Source organism: Staurois parvus, unplaced genomic scaffold (genome assembly GCF_062004578.1).
Source record: "Staurois parvus isolate SC_StPar_1 unplaced genomic scaffold, SC_StPar_1.0 ptg000145l, whole genome shotgun sequence".
NCBI classification, from domain to species: Eukaryota; Metazoa; Chordata; class Amphibia; order Anura; family Ranidae; genus Staurois; species Staurois parvus.
In genome coordinates this window covers 22493260-22515818 of record NW_028317941.1, presented here as the reverse complement: position 1 = coordinate 22515818, position 22559 = coordinate 22493260, and the positions used below count along the sequence as shown (strand labels likewise).

Genomic DNA, 22559 nt, shown 5'->3' with positions numbered 1-22559 from the left:
GGTTTGATACATTGGAAGTTTTGGGCATGGGACCGAAGATGATGCAATTGAGTATAACGTTATATAGCTCCCCAACAGTGGCGGTCAAGGTCAACGACTCATTGTCACAATTTTTTTTTAAATGTACAACGGAACTAGACAGGGATGTCCACTCTCTCCCTTACTTTTTGTTATATCATTGGAACCATTATTGGCAAATTCTGAAAGGGGATGTGGTGCATAAGGTAGCGGCATATGCAGATGACATGCTATTTTACATAGTGGATCCTAGAGTAACTCTACTCAATTTAATAAAAATTTTAAAATACTATGGAGAACTATCAAATTTGAAAATCAACCCTTCGATTTCAGAGATATTAAATATCAATGTTTCGAAGACAGAAAAACTTGATATTGCAGAAAGCCCTTCCTTTTGTATGGAGGGAGAAGGAATTGAGTCATTTAGGTGTAACATTAACCCCCGTTAAGAATATTTATCAGACAAAATTACGTCCAATAAACGAGTTGGACGATCTGAGTAAAATATCTACTGTATCAATCTCTTGAATTAGCCGTATAAATTTAGTAAAAATGATAATAGTTCCAAACGTTATGTATAAATTCCATATGCTCCCAACAGGTAATTTTTCTCCTTCACTGATGTGCGTTGATGAGGCAGCATTGATGGGCACTAATAGGCAGTACTGATAGGCGGCACTGACAGACAGTACTGATAGGTGGCACTGACTGGCAGCACTGCTGGGCACTGACTGGCAGCAGTGCTAGGCATTGACTGGCACAACCACTGGGCACTGACTGGCAGCACTGCTGGGCTGCACTGATGGGCACAGGTGGGCGCACTGCTGGGCGGAACTGGTGGGCACCGATCATCAGTGCCGATCCCTGCTCTGACAACTGCCGGTTCTCAGCAGTACTTTCCTCACGCTCTGACAGCGTGAGGAAAGTGCAGCCGAGAACCGGCAATTGCATTTCCCGGTAATCAGCGTGTCATTGTACACGGCTGATCACGTGGTAAAAGGCCGCTGTGATTGGCCTTTTACCACATCAAGTGATCAGCTGTGTCCATAGGACACAGCAATCACGGAGATCGCCGGGGGCGCGCAGGAGAGCACGTTCTGGGAGGACGTCATATGACGCTCTCCCAGAACTGGCCGGCCGCAGTGTAGCCGTCGTTCGGCTATCTGCGGTCTGCAAGTGGTTAAAGGCTCAAGAAAAAAAAAAATGAATACTTAATTTAATACATGGTGCAGTGGATATGAACACAATACAAATTAATTATGGTTAGGTGGTATGTTACACCTAGTGTGGCACATAATCAAGTAATAGAGAATTAACCTTTACGTTGGAGGGGATGCGGAAAGGAAGGAACAATGGCACATACAGTGGATATAAAAAGTCTACACTCCCCTATTACAATGTCAGGTCTCTGTGATGTAAAAAAATTAGACCATGATAAATCATTTCAGAACTTTTTCCACCTCTAATGTGACCTATAAACTTAAACTGTACAACTTAATTTTTTTTGGGGGGGGGGGGGGGTAAGCAAACAAACTAAAATAATGCGGTTGCATAAGTGTGCACACCCTCTTAGAACTGGGGATGTAGCGGTGTTCAGAATTAAGCAATCTCATTCAAAGTCATGTTAACTAGGAGTCAGTACACACCTGCCATCATTTAAAGAGCCTCTGATTAACCCCAAAAAGTTCAGCTGTTCTAGTAGGTCTTTGACCATTTTCTTCAGTCACATCCTAGAGCAAAAGTCATGGTCCGCAGAGAGTTTCCAAAGCATCAGAGGGATCTCATTGTTAAAAGGCATCAGTCAGGAGAAGGGTGAAAAAGAATTTCCAAGGCATTACGTATACCATGGAACACAGTGAAGACAGTCATTAGTGGAGAAAATATGGCGCAACAGTGACATTACCAAGAACTGGACGTCCCTCCAAAATTGATGAAAAGACGAGAAGAAAACTGGTCTGGGAGGTGGCCAAGAGGCCTACAGCAACATTAACCACCAGCCTACAGGGCACTTATATCCCCTTCCTGCCCAGGCCAATTTCCAGCTTTCAGCGCTGTCACACTTTGAATGACAATTGCGCGGTCATGCAACATTGTACCCATATGAAATTTTTATCATTTTTTTGAGACAGATAGAGCTTTCTTTTGGTGGTATTTAATCACCTCTGGGATTTTTATTTTTTCTTAAAACCAAAAACCACTGAAAATTTTGAAAAAAAAAAAAGTTTTTTCTTAGTTTTTGTTATACAATTTTGTAAATAAGTGATTTTTCTCCTTCACGGATGTGCGCTAATGAGGCTATCAGTGATGGACACTGATAGGTGGCACTGATGAGGAGGCACTGGTAGGTTGCACTGATGGGCATTGACAGGCATCACTGACGGGCACTAAAAGGCAGCACTGATACATGACACTGATACATGGCACTGACAGGCGGCTCAGATGGGCACTGATATGTGGCATTGATGTGCACTGGTATGCGCTGATATGTGGCATTGATGTGGCACTGACAGGTGGCACTTCTGGGGCCGCCCTGATAAGTGTACATGTCCCCTCCGCGGAAAGCAGATTACCGGCTCTCCTCTCGAGCTGTCAGCGTGACAGCTCGAGAGGAGAGAAATGCCGATAACCGGCATTTCCGTGTTTACATGTGATCAGCTGTGATTGGACACAGCTGATCACATGACCAAGACGACATCTTCGGCCCTTTCCGTGATCCGCTGTGTCCGAGGGACACAGCGGATCAGCGATCGCCGTGCTGCGCGCTCCCTGAGCCGCACATGCGCAGTCAGAATGGTAGGACGTCATATGACGTCCTATCAGAACGAGAGAACCACCTTGCGCCTGTTGTACTATAGGGCGGGAAGAAGGTGGTTAAAGGAGCTGCAGAAATATCTGGCAAGTACCGACTGTGTGGTACACGTGAGAACAATCTCCCATATTCTTCATATGTCTGGGCTATGGGGTAGAGTGGCAAAATGGAAGCCTTTTCTCAAGAAGAAAAACAGTCAAGCCCAGCTAAATTTTGCAACAACACATCTGATGTCTCCCAAAAGCATGTGGGAAAATGTGTTATTGTCTGATGAAACCAAGGTTGAACTTTTTGGCCATAATTCCAAAAGATATGTTTGGTGCAAAAACAACACTGCACATCACCAAAATAACACCATACCCACAGTGAAGTATGGTGGTGGCAGCATCATGCTTTTGGGCAGTTTTTCTTCAGCTGGAACTGGGGCCTTAGTCAATGTAGAGGGAATTATGAACTGTTCCAAATACCAGTCAATATTGGCATAAAACCTCCAGGCTTCTGCTAGAAAGCGGAACATGAAAAAGGAACTTCATCTTTCAGCATGACAAGGCCGAAAGCATACATCCAAATCTACAAAGGAATGGCTTCACCAGCAAAAGATTAAAGTTTTGGAATGGTCCAGCCAGAGCCCAGACCTGAATACGATCGAAAATCTGTGGGGTGATCTGAAGAGGGCTGTGCACAGGAGATGCCCTGGCAATCTGACAGATTTGGAGTGTTCTTGCAAGGAAGAGTAGGTAAAAATTGCCAAGTCAAGATGTGCCATGCTGACAGACTCCTACCCAAAAAGACTAAGTGCTGGAATCAAATCAAAAGGTGCTTTACCAAAGTGTTAGTTTAAGGGTGTGCACACTTATGCAACCATATTATTTTAGTTTTTTATTTTTACTTCCCTCCACCTAAAAGATTTCAGTTTGCTGTTCAGTTGTACAGTTTATAGGTCACATTTTGACAGTGGAAAAAGTTCTGAAATTATTTATCTTGGTCTAATTTTTTTACATCACAGAAACCTGACATTTTACAAGGGGTAGACTTTTTATATCCACTGTATATGGTGGGACTGCTCTAGACCACAGCAATTTTGGCAGTGAATAACACAAAAAATATGGGAAATAACGGGGATTAGTGTACTGAAGGACCCCTGGGTCTGTTTCATAATACTGATCTCACGGTGAAACAATATTTCACTTAATGAGGCAAAAGGACTGATATCAAGGTTCTGGCAGGCCCAGGAAGCCCCAAAAATCACGGACTGGATAAACAGATAAACAGAACAGATTTTATATATAGAATGCAGGAGATGTACCATATTGGAAAGGATAAAATTGAAAAAAATGTAAGAATATTTGGGACAGATGGATGGTTTTTAAAACATCCAGGAGATACTCAGAACTGACCAAGGGGCAAGATAGGGCTCAGACAGGATAAGAAAGATGGTCTCTGGTTAGTTTTTGTGATAAGAAGGGAAGGTGAGTAGAGGGAGATAAGAGGTTAGGAATAGAATACCAGAACAGGAAGAAAGAGGTTTAGAATAAGCAGAATAGGAGGTGACCAAATAGGGGGGCAAGGTGGGAGGGAGAGGATGACCACAGGTCATGCCTTGGCCAATCACAGCACAAGATGACACGAACCTGCCCCCTTGTGAGATCATTACAGTATTTAAGAACTGTCATCGCGGCGCAGCTGCCAAACAGCGGGAGCCAGCATCACAAGCAGAGTTTTTTTTTTTTTTTTTCGGGTAGCGGCGGCAGGTATTGTGATTGCCATCGGAACTTCTTCAGAGGACAATTTTTGGGATTTTTGTTTTTAATGGCTTCCAGTCTGCCCTATAGCAGCAATAATGCTATGGGGGGGGGGGGCATGGGTGCGCAAAATTACATACATATATCGATCTATAAATCTATCTCTGGGTAGGGGGAGTGCGCTGCCTTTCGTGGCCATCAACCACCAGGCCCTGGCCTGTGATTACTTGCTGGCACCCGGTGATTGCCGAGGAGGATAACTGTTTGTAAACAAAACAGTTCTCCTCCCTGTCAGCTCGTGCACACTGCTTTGGATGGCTGTGCACAGTAGTGTGCTTACAGTGAAGCACAAACACACAGCCCCATAGTAAAACACTTCCAGCACAGTTAACCCTTTGATCGCCTCTCATGTTAACCCCTTCCTGCCCAGTGCCATTAGTAGAGTGTCAGTGCTATTTATTAGAACTGAACAGTGTATTAATGTCACTGGGGATGTCAGTGACACCAAGTTAGTTCCCCCCAGGGTCAAAATGCCGCCACAGTCCCGCTATAAGAGGTGGAGAAACAGCAACTCACCGATCTTTCCAGTGATTAGCTATGCAGGGGGAGGTGTATCAGCATGTGTCTAATCATTGGAAGACAGCCAGTGATAGCTGCTTCCTTACTGAAAAAATTGTATCCATGCGGAAGAGCTTGCACCGAATGGATCTGTTCAGTAGCTTTAGATTCAAGATTAGATGGAACTTCCCTGAAATCTTTTGGACTAAGAAGATGTGCGTGTAGAACCCCAGGCCTTCTTGTTCCCTTGGCACCTGAATGATGACCTCCTGCTGCATCAGTTCCTTCAAAAGGGATGTCATTGCTGAGGCCATCGCCTCACACCTTGGGAGACTGGTCACACAAAATCTGGTTGGTGGAGTCCGGGAGAACTCCAGGCCATACCCCTGGGACACAATATTTCTGACGAAGGCACTTGATGTTGCATCTTCCCACAGTGAGAAGGCCCGAAAGCCTCCCTCCCACCGGAAGAGAGAGGTCATTGGCTCTTGGACGGATGCTCTGGGGGTCTGAAGAATACCCCTCCTTTACCCATTTCTCTGTAAATGCCAACTTCTTTGGGTTTGTGAAAAAGGACAAAAAAATTTTCTGATCGGTTGCCTTTTACTTTTCAACTAGAAAGCCTTTTTCTTATCTGCCATTCTATCCAGAACGGACTCCAGATCTGGGCGGAAGAGCAGGTCCGCAGAATTCCCCAGGGGGATTCCACATACCTTCACCTTAAAAGCTGAGCCTCCCCCGACCAGGTCTTGAGCCAGATGGCTCTCCTAGCCGAGTTGACCAACGCCAAAGTCCTGGCAGTCATTCTGATAGATTCAGCCAATGCATCAGCCATATGCTTCACGGCTTTTAGAAGGACCGGGAATGACTCCAAAAGCTCCCTCCTGGAAGTCTCTGCCTCGACATGATCCCTCAGCTGGTATAGCGAAAAGGAAGCATCCAACCTCGGTTTCTTATTCCACACCAGGGGCTCGTCTTCCTCGAAGGGAAACCTTCTTAGGGATTTGGAGAAAAAAGGGCCCCATTCTGGATCCTTCCATTCTTTCTTTACTGAGTCTGATAAAACCCAATGGACCGGGAAGACGATGTTAAGCTTGTCCCAGGCCTTGGTACATTTTATCGTGGACTGACAGCTGGACAATCTCCTCCTGGGTCTTCACAATCGTACATATTGTTTTCAGCAGGTCGTCCAGATGCTCAAATGAAAAGTTTGTATCTGGACACGCTTGCAACCTGCTCCTCACCATCCTCCTCCTCCGAATCACTGAGGGATGGAAAGACGCTCTCTCTCTCCATCTGAGTCGCTGATATCCTTCTAGCCTGAAAAGGACGGCCGAGGACTGGACGAGGTGCTCTGCTGCAAAGGTGGGTGAAGCATCGGCAGTTTATACAGCAAAGATCGGTCCGATCCCAGGGTCTCCGACAATTCCTTTTTGACAAGCGCAAACATGTTACTGCATTGCTGTGAAGATTCTTCCTTTACTAAATCTGCCACACATGCTTTACAAAGCGGTTTCAGCCATGAATCTCTCAGGGGATTGCTACAAGACAGACACTTTTATTTGGCGAGACCCCTTTTGTCTTGACCGTGGCCTTGACCTGAAACATAAAAAAGGAGCAGGGCAACAGGAAAAACTACATCAGGCTCCAGTCCGACCGGATCCTCCTTAGCCCACTTTCAAAACCCACTATCGAGGGGTGAGAGAGAGGGAGGATACTTAGCCCAAAACACCCCTAAGTCATCCCTCCGAGCCGTGGAGCAGAGTGGAGTCACCTCTGTGCCACAGCAACAGGCTTCCATACCAGGGAAGGCAACAAAACCAAAGTGAAAACACCAAAAGAGCCCCAGTGTAAGGATAGAGGGCACCACTGTACCCCCCCCCCCCCCTTACCTGGGTTAGGCTGGTGCATGATGCGCCTGCTTCCGCAACTGCTGCTGGACCCTCTGTTTCCTCCATCCTGCAGAGAGCGCAGCTTGCTAAGACCTGTGGTCGTTTAAAGTTCCCACCTATCTCCAGAGCGTTGGTGACCCGGAAGCACCAGCCGACCTTCCCCCTCCCCCCTGCGTTCCAGCGGCTGGAACCAATGTCGCCACGCCCCTGCCGGAAATCCCGCCCACCAGCATGGCTTCCCCAGCCATCCTGATACGCAAGGACTTCTGGAAGTGGCCTAAAGGCTTCCCATGGCCTGGAACTCCAGGGAGAAGAATGCGGCAAGACTGTCCGGTTTGCTCCCGAGCGAGAAAGAAGAGAAAAGGTACCCACCCCAACAGAGGAAGGAGTTGGGCTGATCCACGCAATCCATCTGGGAGTAACGACCAAAGCACTCCCCCACTGGAGAGAGTGCAGCACGCCCCCCCATAATCCAGGATCCCCGCGGCACTTCCACTACGGCAGAGGAAACACCATAACTGAGGGCATGGTGGAAGAGGCGGGCTTTTATGCTGCAGTGTTTCCGGTGTTATGCGTGGAGCTGCGCTCTCTCTCCAGGTGCTGTCCTGAAGGGTGAGGGGAAAATATGTACATTTATTATTTTTGTCTAAAGGAGCCTGGAAAGCATTGCACCAGCGACCCTAAACACATTCTGCTACTTCTCCCAAGTATGGGGATACCACATGTGGGAGACTTTTTGGCAGCCTAGCCACATGCAGGCCACCAAAATCCAAGGACCACCTTCAGACTTTCAAAAGGCATAGTTCCTCATATCACTTCTTCGCAACCTATCAGTTTCGAAGGCCCTAAAATGCCAGGATAGTACAGACCCCCCCCCTCCGCAAATGACCCCTTTCTGGAAAGTAGACACCCCAAGGAATTTGATAAGAGGCATGGCAAGTATTTTGCAGATATTTTTGCCACAGAGTTTTGAAAAGGAAAAGAAAAAATACATTTGTTTTTCTTCGTCATTTTCCAGAAACTTGTGGCAACAAGTGAGATCTGCAAAATACTCAGCATGCCTCTTGGCAAATACCTTGGAGTGTCTACTTTCCAAAAAGGGGTCATAGGGGGGTTGCTACAACTAACCTGGCATTTCATGGCCAACATTAGAAGCTTATGCCACCCACTCTTAACCACTTGAAGAACAAGCCTTTTCTGAAAATTTTTATTTTAGTTGAAAAACCATTTATTTTTGCTAGAAAATGACTTTGAACCCCCCAAACATTTTTAAAAGCAATGGTACTAGAGAATTAAATGGTGGGTGTTGAAGGTTTTAATGTCATGCAGTATTTGCGCAATGATTTTTCAAATGCTATTTTTGAGGGGGGGGGGGGGGAAATACACTTTCTTGAATGTTAATGCACAAAAACACAAAATATTGCCCAATTGTTTGATAAAATAAAAAAGATGATGTTACACCGAGTAAATAGATACCAAACATACCCTGCTTTAAAATTTAGTACACCTGTGCAACGGCGACAAAATAACGACATTTTTTAATATTGATAGGCGACACTTTAAAAGCAGGTCACCACTTTATATTTACACATATTTAGAATTACTGCCCTCGACTGGACATTCAGTGATACCTCACATGCATGGTGCAATCCGTTTACATACTGACATGGAACCAATGCTTGCGTTCGCCTTTGTTCGCGAGCGCAGGAAGGGAGGGGAGAGGCATTTTTTTGTACACTGTCCCTTTGTCTTTTTGATCACTTTTATCACAGGGAATGTAAAAATTCCCTGTGATAGCATTAGGTAAAGAAAGGTACTCTTTTCTGAAAAATCAGGAGTCACTGTCTCTCCTCTGCCCTTAAAGCATCTGATCACACTAAGATCAGCGTGATCAGATGCTTCCCCAATTTAAAAATAGTGCTGTAATATCCGACGTGCTGGCTGTCACAATCTGAGAAAACCTGCGGGGCTCAGCCCATGTCAGAGTTCAGTGAATGTGAAAACTACATGTCCCAACAGCCTTTACGGCTGTCGGGATATGTAGTTCTCAATGAACTACCACAGCGCTGTTAAGCTCTCTAGGTAGTTGACTGAGCTTCCAGTCATTGTGTAACTGCCTGCCCATATTCTGCAGACATTGTGCAGGACCATGGCATTACATGGGAGCAGTGCTTCACAGTCTAACAAAAAATAACTTTTCCCTGCAAAAAAAATGTGCTTTTAATATTTTGTAAAGGTTAACTTTTCCTTTAACAGAGTGGACACCAGAGCTTGATTTGGTTGCTCAGCATGTACTGAGCACCCAAGTGCTTCCGTAGGAATTTTCTTCTTTTTCTCATTAGTGCCATTGCCACATTTACTCGCTCAGCAGATGCACTTCTGAGTGTTAAGAGAGCCCGACAATCCTGATGTGACTCCTGATGTGCACCGGGTGCAGTGCTGGAGGTGAGCAGGAGATAAACAGAGCAATGTTAAGAACATTAAAAAAAAGTTTAAGTCGCCATTAAGCCTGTTTTTAAAAGCCCCAGACATTCCTAAAAGTACTTCTGCCTAACAAACATAAACCCTTCTTGGGGACAAGTACCAGAGCAATACAAAGCAGCATGCTTACATATTAAAATAGCACATAATGTGAAACACACAGCTAACCCTTTGATCACCCCAGATGTTAACCCCTTCCTGCCCAGTGTCATTAGTATATTGTCAGTGCTTTTTATTAGCACGGATCACTGTATTAGTGTCACCGGGGATGTCAATAGCAGTCAGTTCCACCCCCCCAGTGTCAGAATGCCCGCCACAGTCCCGCTATAAGTAGTTGAAGGCCGCCATTGCTAGTATAAAATAAAAAAAAAATACAGTTTATATACCTCCATTTGTAGACGCTATAACTTTCACGCAAACAAATTTACAAGTATTGGGATTTTAGCAGAACACATTTTGGCCTAAATTTGACAAAATTTTATTTAAATTTTTATATTGGATATGTTTTATAGCAAAAAGTCAAATATAGTGAGGGGTTTTTTCAGAATAGTATTTTTTTTGTTTATAGAACAAAAAATAAAAACCGCAGAGGCGATCAAATACCACCGAAAGAAAGCTCCATTTGTGGGAAAAAAGGACATAAATTACACTTGGATGCAGCATTACATGATCGCGCAATTGTCAGTTAAAGTAATGCAGCGCTGTATCGCAAAAAATGTCCTGGTCAGGAAGGAGGGTAAATCCTTTGAAGGGCAAGTGGTTAAAAATAAACTGTATGCAACCTCAGTATTAAAAGTATTAAATGTGTGCTTAGTGTAGGGCATCTAGGAATATTAAGCCAATATTAATACCAAGCTAAATTCCTGTAGGCTTCCTCCCTACCAGGTCCGGGGTGGACAACCGTTCCCCTGAAACTTTCTCTGGTGTCATCACACACACACACGACCAGAGGTCCTGCATTATGTGAGGATGTTCAGGGCCCCATCACATTCAAGGGCTAAAGCAGATCAGTGAAAAGTGCCAACTATGAGGAAAACAAGGAATAAGTCAAGTGTTCCACTTTATACCACTCAGGCTAAATGATCATTTAAAAGGAGTACAGCCAAAGAACTTTTGGCTGCACTCCCGTGACCCGTTTTCAGCTGACAAGGAGCTGAAGTGGGCTGATGCCACACAGCCGGTCTAGACTATGTCAGGATCCACCCCAGAGTCTGGAGCAGCACCTGGCTCAGCCTCTCTGCAATCTGCCGAGAGCCTGTGCCTGCCGTTCCCTCCCCCACCACAGGCCAGCACTCCAGTGAGTACTGGGGGGGTGGGCAGTCAACGCTCTCTGCTCAAAGCGGAGAAGATAACTTAGTGGTCAGTGGTCATGTGAGATCTGAGTTCTCACCCTTAGAATCAAAGGGAGATGCTGCATCTACTTAGGTTAGTATATATGGGGGAGGCCTAATTCTCTTTTAACACTCTGGGTCTGAGCACAAAATTTATTTTTAAGGTTGAACCAAAAAGCCCATTTTGGACAGCAGGAGGGAGGGTTATAGCCTATGTTAGGTTTTGTAGCCATCTGTGCTCCATTGGGGAGACTTTCCTTAATTTCCTGTCCTACAGCCGAAACAGAGTGGGAAGTATTCCCTGGCTCTCACCAGGGTAGTCAGTACTAGTGTCCCCACTGAAAGATTTCCTCTTTATTACTTGTAGGGACAACCTACAAGTCCCTAAAAGGGATTTCCTTTTACTTTCTATGAAAACAGTAAACATGAGAAAACAGTAAACATGAGAAAGAGGCGTGTTCTAATCCCCCTCCACACCCTCCAAAATCTAAGCCTTCAGCTATAACAAAGTGTTACTAAACCCACAACAGTAAAATCAGTCTGTATATGCAGTAAAGCATGCTTGTTATACGCACTGTGAAATCTAATCTAATCTGCTGATAGTACAGAGCTCTAGGAGTCACTCTGCACATGCTCAGTTTAGTGCGTATGGCTAGGGTTTTTTTTTCCTTTGGGAAGGTGTGTGTGATCAGCACAGGGCCAATCAGAACTGTTCAGACAAAGGATAAGGGGGTATAAAGCCTCATAAGACAGTCAGCGCAAAATGAAAATTACTGTCCTACAGGACAACACATAGGTTTCTGAGGAAGTGCTGGTGCACCTACGCACCATAGTAAGATGTAGAGGATGTGCTTTAGAGAAAGGTGTCAACACTGCAGCAATTCCTGCTCTTGCAAAGCTGTGGCCACACTCAAGGAAAGGAATTCAAAACTTCAATAGTGGCAGAATCAACAGATAAGTTTACTAGAACATACAGGTGGGCAATTTGGGTTTTTTTTTTTGTTTGTGTTTTTTTTAATACTAATGGGCGTTAGCAGTTTAAATGACAGAAAATAGAATTTGTCAGGAGATATACCTAAACACTGAATGTATGCTTGTTCTATTTTATATTGGCATGTTCAAAATGAAGTCTGTGAAGAAGAATAAACATCTTTAAAGGAATCTGCCAGGAAACAAATATGGGAACTACTACCGATAACATTTGAAAGTGCATGCCCTGGGTATGTCATCCTTAGCCTGGTTTCATTAAGTAGCCACTAACACAGAACATACAGTACATCTGGATATAAAGCCATCCAACGTCTGATATACATATGTTTCTTCTAGATAAGCGACTTACCAAGCAGGAAAAAAAATTAAAAAAAAAAAAAAAAAAATTAAAAAAAAAAAAAAGGTAGCTTCCATATGTCTGTGTTGACAAGTTACTTTAAGTGTGCATTCACACTTGTGAATGCACCGTTTGTGATCAGCTGCAAGAACCACAGTGGGGGTTCCCATGACGGACCGCGAGTAGGCAGCCTGATTGAAAGCAAAGGAAGGCTGTCAACTCTTGCAGCTATTCAAAGCCACTCACATGTAATCGCTCATGAAATATTCATATACTGTAGGTACACGTGTCACTTTAAAGCATACCTTGCAGTAAAAAGAAAAATCTGTTTAACTGCTTCCGCACCGCCCTATAGCAGAAATACTGTTACAGGGCGGCATGGCTGCGCAAAATCACGTATATATACACGTGATTTTGCATTTCTGGGTAGGTGCGGTCTCAGCTGTTGATCACCGGGTCCCAGCCCGTGATTCCCCGCTGGCGCCCGGCGATCGCCGAGTATCACGGACGGGGGAAGAGACCTGTATGTAAACAATACAGATCTCTCCCATCAGCTCCTGCACACTGCTTTGTATGGCTCTGCATAGCAGAGCCATATAAAGCAGTGTGCTTACAGTGTAAAGGCCACACACACAGCAAAACAGGGCACTGTTAACCCTTTGATTGCCCCAGATGTTAACCCCTTCCTGCCAAATGTCATTAGTGCAGTGTCAGTGCTTTTTATTAGCACTGATTACTGTATTAGTGTCATGCATGGTAAAAAAAAAAAAAAAAAAATGTAGGGAGGAGAAAAAAAAAAAAAAAAAAATTATACACATACCTACCCTCTGCAGTATGAAAGCCAGGAATAAGGTGACATCACCACCATTCTAGCAAGAACTCTAGGGATGTTGAGTACATCAAGCAGACTTTGCCAATTAATTGCAAGACACAAAGTATAGCCAAACCTTTTTTGCCTTCACTTCTTAGAACAAATTGCACTCCTGTGGCCCGTTTTCAGCCAACAGCGGGCTAAAGCTAGCTGTTGGCCAATGTCACACAGCCAACCCAGGCTCTGAAAAGATCCCAACAATATGGTAGGGATCCACACATAACCTGAACTGGCACCTGGCTCAGCCTCTCAGAGTCAGCTGTTATCTCCCCTCCCCAGCCCAGCGCTCCAGTGAGCGTTGAGGAGCAGAGAAGAGAGCCGGTGACTGGCAGTCATGGCTCTCTGCTCAGAGCAGAGGGGAGAACTGAGTGATCAGCGGTGTTTGATCTCCCAGTTCTCACTGAAGGGCCAGCAGGGAACAGATGCAACATTGGTTCAATGCCACATCCACCTAGGTAAGTATAAAAGTTTTTTTTAAATGCCTGTACTTATCTTTTAAAGGAGCCCACAAGTATTGGCCAAGTGGATATCAGAAAACAGAATGACTACTGGACACAGTTTTCTACACTTAGGGTTCACACCTGAATTGCACAGAACAAAAAGTTGGAACCCATGTATTCCCATTCAGTGCAATTTTGCAGCTCATTCATTTGAATGGACTGCATATCGCATCTGAAAGCAATAGAAGTAGCATATGCAGTACTTTAAAAAAATGCACTGCACCAAATCGCATGGTAATGTGATAACGTGCCACTTGGAGGCCACAAACTAAGAACATTTGCAATCTGCATTTGGGGTGCCATTAACAATACATTGGCACCTGCAGCAGACCACAGAGACTGAGTATTTTGAACACAGTGCAAAAAACGCACATGGAACATGCCTTTCCTGCATTGCATTCTGGTGTGAACCTGCCCTTAAAACACATCTATACATATGTGCATGTACACATTGAGATGCATACACAATTTTTAACAAATGCAGCTTTTTAGAATAGAAAAGTATTTCATGAGAGAAGAACAAAAAAAAAAAAAAAAAAAAAAAGATAGATTGGCAAAATAAGTATTGACCATTCAGTTTCGGGAGGGGGGGGGGGGGGGGATAACGAAATGAACTGCTGACCTACTAATAGTTGCCATTCATCTCATCATCAAATCATTTTGCAGGACTACAAAAAAAAGGAGTGTGCAAGCATTTTTAAATAGGGGAATCTTTTTATTTCTACTTGCAGAAAATAAAAATGGAGAAAATGCATATTCATGCTTTCCATTTTGAAACGTCACGAACAAAAGATTGGCTGCCAATAATGTCATTTGTATAAAATACTAACATGTAAGAAGCGTTCATAGGCTAAACAAAGAAAAGCAACATCAACCAACAGATCCTGTAGGAGCTGGGTAGGGGAACTACTATTCTTCTTGCTTGGGGAGGGCTAGGAAAAGCCAACAACTTTTGTTAATATGGCATGGTTACCTGAATGGAAATACTTTAACTGCTATCCAAATCTACTTTTAAAGGGCAAACTTGGTTGCAAACGTGGAGCTATGTGAAAAATCTGGCTGAGGGCATGGCATCGATTACTGCACCCACAACCAGCCCGCAGCAAGCGAGCTAACATGACCTTAGACTTGGGCAAAGCAACCCAATACATATGGTCTGAATAGGCTAAAAAACAAATGAACGTTCAAGCCCAGCTAACACATTTAAGGGTTCATGGCCGTAGGGCACAAAAATCTGTCATAACTCCTGGGAGGCAAATCTGCACCGTACAACACACTGCCAGCAGCCCTGTCACAATCTGGGGCAGTACGCTGCACCTGTGGATCCAAGGTGCTGAATACACACTTTAAAAAGAAAGAAAAACACTACACTGGCAAAAGTGCCCATGTACGTAAAACCTAAGTATTTACAGCAACAGGTTATTTTCTATTATCCATTCCATTTTATAAACAATGGATTTAAAGACCTTTCAAGCCAGTGTTCTATTGTTTTGTCTTAACACCCTGCTACTATCCCATTTGCTGAACATCTTGATCTGCAGGTAAGAGGAAAAATGTGTGTGAAGTGTAAACATTCATATAAATACAATCACTGTATAGAGCAGCAGATCTATACTACTAAAAACTGTTCAAAGGAGTAGTAGTATAGAGCAGCAGTAGCTCTATACTACTACAGGATGAACCAAGAATTACCACACTGCATAAATCTAAAAAACACTGGGGAAAAAAGAACCTAATATATTTAAAGCAGCAGTAGTTATGAGCAGCAGATCTATAGTACTACTACAGCAGATCTACACTATCACAGGATGAGTCAAGAATTACTACACAACATAAATACGAATATGCTGCAAAAAATGTTAAACTATTCAGAGTTGTAGCAGCATAGAACAGTAGTAGATCTATACCAGCAGATCCTCATAGGAGACAGATTTTCATGCTACACCGGAACGGCGCGGGAAGACGGCGAGAGGAACGCGCGGAGCAAAGGTAAGTGAATTGACACAGGGGGGACTTGGGGACTTAATATGGGGGATGAATTACTATAGGGGGATGAATTACTACTAGGGGGATGAATTACTACATGGGGGATTAATTACTATAGGGGGGATTAATTACTATAGGGGGGATTAATTACTATGCTTACTATGGGGGAATATTACTATACTTACTATGGATGACACATACACATCATTCATCTACTCTTGGTCCGGCCCCCGGGTCCAATATATGAACCCATTGCGGCCCTCAAGTCAAAAGGTTTGCCCACCCCTGATCTATTCCATTACTACTACTAAAACTATTGAGTAGCCGCTGCATAGGGCAGTAGCAAATCTATACCACTACTACTACTACTACTACTACTAAAACTATTCAAATTAGTCATATAGAGCAGCAGCAGCTCTATACTACTACAGAATAAACCAAGAATTACCACACTACATAAGTATAAAAAGAAAAAAATTAGTAAACTAAAATATATTCAGAGCAATAGTAGTATAGAGCAGCAGCAGTTCTACTTTACTCTTCCTCCTCTATACTACTACAGGAGTCAAGAATTACTATACTAAATAAATATGAATATGCTGCAAATAAAATGAAAAACTATTCAATGTAGTAGCAGCATAGGGCAGTAGCAGCTCTATACTATTACTACCACTAAAACTAATTCGGAGTAGTAGCAGATCTAGGCTATTACTACTAAATCTATTCAGAGTAATAGGAGATCCATGCCATTTATACTACAACTATTTATAGTTTTAGTAGTAATTGCATAGATCTGCTACTACTATGAATAGGTGTAGTAGTAGAAATGGCATAGATCTCCTATCACTTTGAATAGTTTTAGTAGTAATGGCATAGATCTGCTACTACGATTCCAAGTAGTAGCAGCATACAGCAGTAGCAGATCTATGCCATTACTACAAAAAAAAAAAAAAATCAGAGTAGTCGTAGTGGTAGTCTAGAGCAGCAGCTCTATACTACCACAGGATGAGTCAATAATTACCATACTACATAACTATGAATATGCTAAACATAGAGAGCAGTGGGCATAGGCAATTGGGAAATATGGGTTTTACATATATATTACACATTCACATCAGTCCCTAACCCTCAAGGAGCTTACAATCCAAGGTCCCCAACCCACATTCATATATATATATATATATATAAATACTAGGGCCAATTTACCTACCAGCATGTCTTTGGAGTGTGGGAGGAAACAAGAGCACCCAGAGGAATCCCACGCAAGCACAGGGAGAACATGCAAATTCCAGGCAGGTAGCGCCATGGTTAGGATTTGAGCCCAGACAACCCTAGTGCTGCTGGGCAGAAGTGCCAATATAATATATATACACACACACAGTGAAGGAAATAAGTATTTGATCCCCTGCTGATTCTGAATGTTTGCCCACTCACAAAGAAATGATCAGTCTAACAATCAAATGGTAGGTGTATTGTAACACTGAGAGATAGAATAGCAACAAAAAATACAAAACAAATGCATGTCTAACAAATTATGCACTGATTTGCATGTTCGTGAGGGAAATAAGTATTTGATCCCCTATCATCCAGCAGGATTTCTGGCTACCAGGTGTCTTTCATACAGGTAACAAGCCGAGATTAGAAGCAGTCTCTTAAAGGGAGTGCTGATAATCTCATTTTGTTACCTGTCTAAAAGATACCTGTCCACAGGAGCAATCAAACAATCAGATTCCAAACTCTCCACCATGGCAAAGACCAAAGAGCTGTTCAAGGATGTCAGGGACAAGATTGTAGACCTACACAAGACTGGACTGGGCTACCAAACTATCGCCAAGCAGCTTGGTGAGAAGGTGACAAGAGTTGGTGGAATCACTCGCAAATGGAAGACACACAAAACAACTGTCAAGTCTCCCTAGGTCTGGTGCACCATGCAAGATCTCACCTCGTGGAGTGTCAATGATCATGAGAAGAGTGCGGAATCATCCCAGAACTACACATGAGGATCTTGTCAATGATCTCCAGGCAGCTGGGACCACAGTCACCAAGAAAACAATTGATAACACTACACCGACAAGGATTGAAATCCTGCAGTGCCCGCAAGGTCCCTCTGCTCAAGAAAGCACATGTCCAGGCCGGTCTGAAGTTTGCCACTGAACATCTGAATGATGCAGAGGAGGACTGGTTGAAAGTGTTGTGGTCAGATGAGACCAAAATTGAGCTCTTTGGCATCAACTCAACTCACCGTGTTTGAAGGAGGAGGAATGTTGCCTATTACCCCAAGAACACCATGTCAACTGTCCAAACATGGCGATGGAAACATTCTGCTTTGGGAGTGTTTTTCTGCTAAGGGGACAGGACAACTGCACCGCATCAAAGGGACCATGGACGGGGCAATGTACTGTCAAATCTTGGGTGAGAAACTTCTTCCCTCAGCCAGGGCATTGAAAATGGGTCCTGGATGGGTGTTCCAGCATGACAATGACCCAAAACACACGGCCAAGGCAACAAAGAAGTGGCTCAAGAAGAAGCACATTAAGGTCCTGGAGTGGCCTAGCCAGTCTACAGACCTTATCCGATTGGAAATCTGTGGAGGGAGCTGAAAGTTTGAGTTGTCAAACGTCAGTCACCAAACCTTAAATACTTGGAAGGGATCTGCCAAGAGGAGTGGGCCAAAATCCCTCCTGAGATGTGTGCAAACCTGGTGGCCAACTAAAGGAAACGTCTGACCTCTGATTGCCAACAAGGGATTTGCCACCAAGTACTAAGTCATGTTTTGTGAAGGGGATCAAATACTTATTTCCCTCATGAACATGCAAATCAGTGCATAATTTGTTAGACATGCATTTCTTTTGAATTTTTTGTTGCTATTCTATCTCTCAGTGTTACAATACACCTACCATTCGATTTTTAGACTGATCATTTCTTTGTGAGTGGGCAAACATTCAAAATCAGCAGGGGATCAAATACTTATTTCCTTCACTGTATACATACATATGCATGAGCATATACATATATAAAATGTATTATAGTTTAATAATTACTTGGGCACTTTTACATATGAAGGAAGCAAGTAAATGTATGTCTTATACACAGATTGTATTACACACATGGAGAGGGTTGCAGTGTAGCGATATGCTGTGATTTTTGCACAAGCAATAAGAAGCTGTCTATGCAGCAAGCTTCTCTTCATTTGTACCCAGTTGATGGTTTGCTGGGCATTCAGCAGGTTACATACATGGACTATATATAAAGTTCTGCTGCTTTGGTGGTGTGTGCCCACCTTGTTCATACTGTATGTATTATGTATGACACTTGAGTGCCTCCTCCATCCGTGCCCTGGTATACCCCTGACAGAGCCATTACTACGAATGAACTGTTACAATGTACTCCCATCACTGCCTTGCGAGCTGCAAACAAAGTGCTTCGGTAAGACGTTTCATTGACTACTAGAGGTTAAAGTGACTGGGCAGTGACAGGCAGGCCAGGCCTGGAGCCAGCCGAGGCCTCCCTGCAGCCCAGGCCCAGCCTGACACCTTACTTACATTTCCCGCAGCTCCCGTCTGTGCTCTATGACAAGACTGGACAGGGTTGTAGGGGGGAGAGCTGAGGCCGGGCCTGTACTACTGCCAGAGACCTTCAGGACGGGAGAGAGGCGGCGGCTGCCATTGATATGAAGTGAAGTCAGGGGCCTGGAATGGCAGGCAGGCCGGGCCTACATGGCTCTGGCGTCTTTTCCCCCACCCACCCCGTCCAAATCACTCCACCTCAGTAATGGCGTTTGGCAGAAAGCAGAAGAGAGAAGAGGGAAAGGGGAGGAGAGACGGGAGAGGACAGAGAAAGGGAGGGAGAGAGAGGAAATGCCGGCCTGCCAGAACACAGGCACAGAAGTGCAGGACATGGACGGGTCAGGGAGAAGGGTGGAGGAGGTGAGCAGGATGGCTGCAGCGCCCTCCCCCTCCCCGGCGGACTGGAAGGGGTTAAGTGGAAATAAAACAGACGAGCTGTGAGGAGAGGAGGGAGGGAGACGAGGCAGCAATGGCCGCCTGCCGGAGGAGGAGAGAGGAAGAGGAGGAGTGCTAGCTCATCCTCAGTCAGCCCCAGACAGGATGGGGGAGAGCAGAGACGTCAGCCATTTTCCTCTACACTTCATCATGTTATAGAAAAGAGAGGAGAGAGCAGGGTGGAGGCCCAGTGTGGACACACAGCTCCTATTACCTGTCATGGATGTCTGTCAGAGCCGTACATGACAGGGCAATGGGCCCGGCCTCAGGCTACGTGTTCTCTCCGGGCTCCCCATACACCATACGTACGGCAGGCCCCCACACAACCGACCCCACTCCCCTCCCACAACGGCCATTTACTCACCGCAAACTAGTAAGTCCTCCCCCCCAGCAGGAGACAGGGAGCCGGGCCGCCGCTCATACGAGGTGCACACAGCCCGGCAGGGCGACGACACATGTGTGGACTCTCCCGGCTCCCCCGGCCGCGCTCATAAATCAGACGAGGTCAGCCTCTGGACGGTGTGCGAAGCGGGCCGGGCGGGCGTCCTTTATTTCCCTTTCTGTCCTCCCCCGCTACTTCGCAGGCAATAAAACTTCTTCACGTCGCCTCCCGCTCGGGTTTTTTTTTTTTTTCTTTCTTCCCGGTCGGAGGCTCTGTGTGCCGGCTTCTATTCCTGTCAATGGCCTTGTCAGCGAGCGGCGCTTTGTGCTGTGGGTGAAGGTGTCCCGCAGGGTTTGGACGCCGCTTCCGCCTAGATATTTATTTCGTTCCTGTCATTGCAGTCTGGCAGCTCTTTTCTTTGGCCGGCGGTGCGTTTTTCCTGCGTCATGAGCTAGTAGCAGCAGCTTCAGCTGAGCGCCTCCTCCTCTCCCACCATCATCAGCAGCAACCACCTCCTCTTCCTCCTCTGCCCGGACATAGACTCTGTCACAGCACAGCGCCCGCTGCCATCCCGCCTCACCCCCGGCGAAACTTCTCCACACAATCAATATGCCTTCCAATTGTCAGCTGACGATCCAGACAAGTTCCGATAACACAGGACACGTTCACAGACCCACTTCACCTTCTCCATAGAATACACCATACGGTGGAAGGAACCCCCGGGCTCTTCAAACTCCCCGAGACAGCCCTGTTATTAGTTCTATACCAGGAGACTGCCTGTGCAGAGAAGGGCCATCTGTAGATGCAGCTCTGATCAAAATGGAATTAAGTTAATTGACTTAAAAAAAATGAATTAAGTACAAAAATGATTTTTTTTTTTCTTGTTTAACTCCCTTACATGCACTTTCCCTCTCCTGATGCATTAGCTCTGAGCTCAGCACTTGAGAACTCGCTCCTGTGATGGTGGAGGTGAACAGTAGTAGCCAGGCTTCCCTTAGCAACGTCCTAGCAACATCCTGGAGTTCTCAGATAAAGCTTCCTGAGGTACATCAGTGATCTCCAAACTGTGGCCCCTTGCTTGCCTCTATCTGGTTTTTGGGGCACTATTCCATCAACTGATCCAAGTGATGAGGCACCATTCCTCCCACTGACACCATCGATGGCACTATTCTTCCCATTGATACCAACAATAGTGTCTTCTTCCTCCCATTAAAACCAATGATGGGGCGTAGTTTATGCCCAGTGGAGCAGCACAGTGGCTAAATGGTTAGCACTTCCACCTGGCAGTACTAGGGTCGCTGGTTCGAATTCCAACCATGACACCACCTGCCTGCATGTTCTCCCTGTGCCTGCGTGGGTTTCCTCCGGTAACTCCGGTTTCCTCTCACACTCCAAAGACATGCTGGTAGGTTAATTAGCTCCGGTCTAAATTGTCCCTAGTATGTGTATGTAAAACCAATGATGGGGCATAGTTTATGCCCAGTGGGGCAGCACAGTGGCTAAATGGTTAGCACTTCCACCTGGCAGTACTAGGGTCACTGGTTCGAATCCCAACCACAGCACCACCTGTCTGCATGTGCTCCCTATGGCTGCGTGGGTTTCCTCTGGGTAATCTGGTTTCCTCCTACACTCCCAAAGACATGCTGGTAGGTTAATTGGATCCCGTCTAAATTGGCCCTAGTATGTGTATGTATGAATGTGAGTTAGGGACCTTAGATTGTACACCCCTTGAGGGTTAGGGACTGATGTAAATGTACAATATATATGTAAAGTGCTGCGTAAATTGACGGCGCTATATAAGTTGCCTGTAATAAATACATTTCAGGGCATATTCTACTCCTATTGGCCTCTATCTGGCCCTTGGGGCACTATTCCATCAACTGACACAAATGATGGGACACCATTCCTCCCACTGACACCATCAATGGCACTATTCTTCACATTGATACCAACAATGGTGGTCTTCCTCCCATTAAAACCAATGAAGGAGTGTTGTTTATGCCCAGTGATTTCAGGGCATTTTCTACTCCCATTGGCCTCTACCTGGCCCTTGGGGCACTACTCCATCAACTGACACAAGTAATGGGACACCATTCCTCTCATTGGCTCCATCAATGGCACTATTCTTCACATTGATACCAACAATGGGGATTGTCTTCCTCCCTCTAAAACCAATAATGGGGTGTTGTTTATGTCCAGTGATTTCAGGGCATTTTCTACTCCCATTGGCCTCTCTCTGGACCTTGGGGCACTATTCCATCAACTGACACAAGTGATGGGGCACCATTCCTCCCACTGACACCATCAGTGGTACTGTTCTTCATGATGGGGTGTTGTTTATGCCCAGTGATTTCAGGGCATTTTCTACTCCCACTGGTCACAGTCTGCCCCCACCTTAAAGAGACACGAGAAGTGCCCCCAGGGAAAGCTGCATGATCATCCCCAAGCCTCTGTTCTTTGTGTCCATAAGAAACGTAGAGCTTCAGCTCAGCCCCCTCCCTCTCTCTCCTCATTGGCTCACTGGCTGTGATTGACAGCAGTGGGAGTCAATGGGCTCCCGCTGCTGTCTCAACCAATGAGGAGGAAGAGTCCCCAGACAGCAGAAGCTGTCAAGAATGGATCAGAGGGGGCCCAGGTAAGGATTGGGGGGAGGGGGGGTTG

The 22559-nt window shown here is 45.1% G+C and overlaps 1 protein-coding gene across 4 annotated transcripts in view; it reads right to left on the bottom strand.

Annotated features, from left to right (window-relative positions):
* The window catches only part of USP9X (ubiquitin specific peptidase 9 X-linked), a 290448-nt gene extending 270042 nt beyond the window's left edge, over positions 1 to 20406 (bottom strand). For 2 of the 4 annotated variants that reach the window (XM_089673926.1, XM_089673928.1), the window contains exon 1: positions 19881 to 20404. The gene's annotated coding sequence lies outside the window, so the exon portion shown is untranslated. Of the gene's footprint in view, positions 1 to 19057; positions 19442 to 19880 lie in introns of those variants that run through there. The other 2 variants (XM_089673929.1, XM_089673927.1) reach the window with 2 other exon arrangements.
* Positions 20407 to 22559: the final 2153 nt, after the last annotated feature.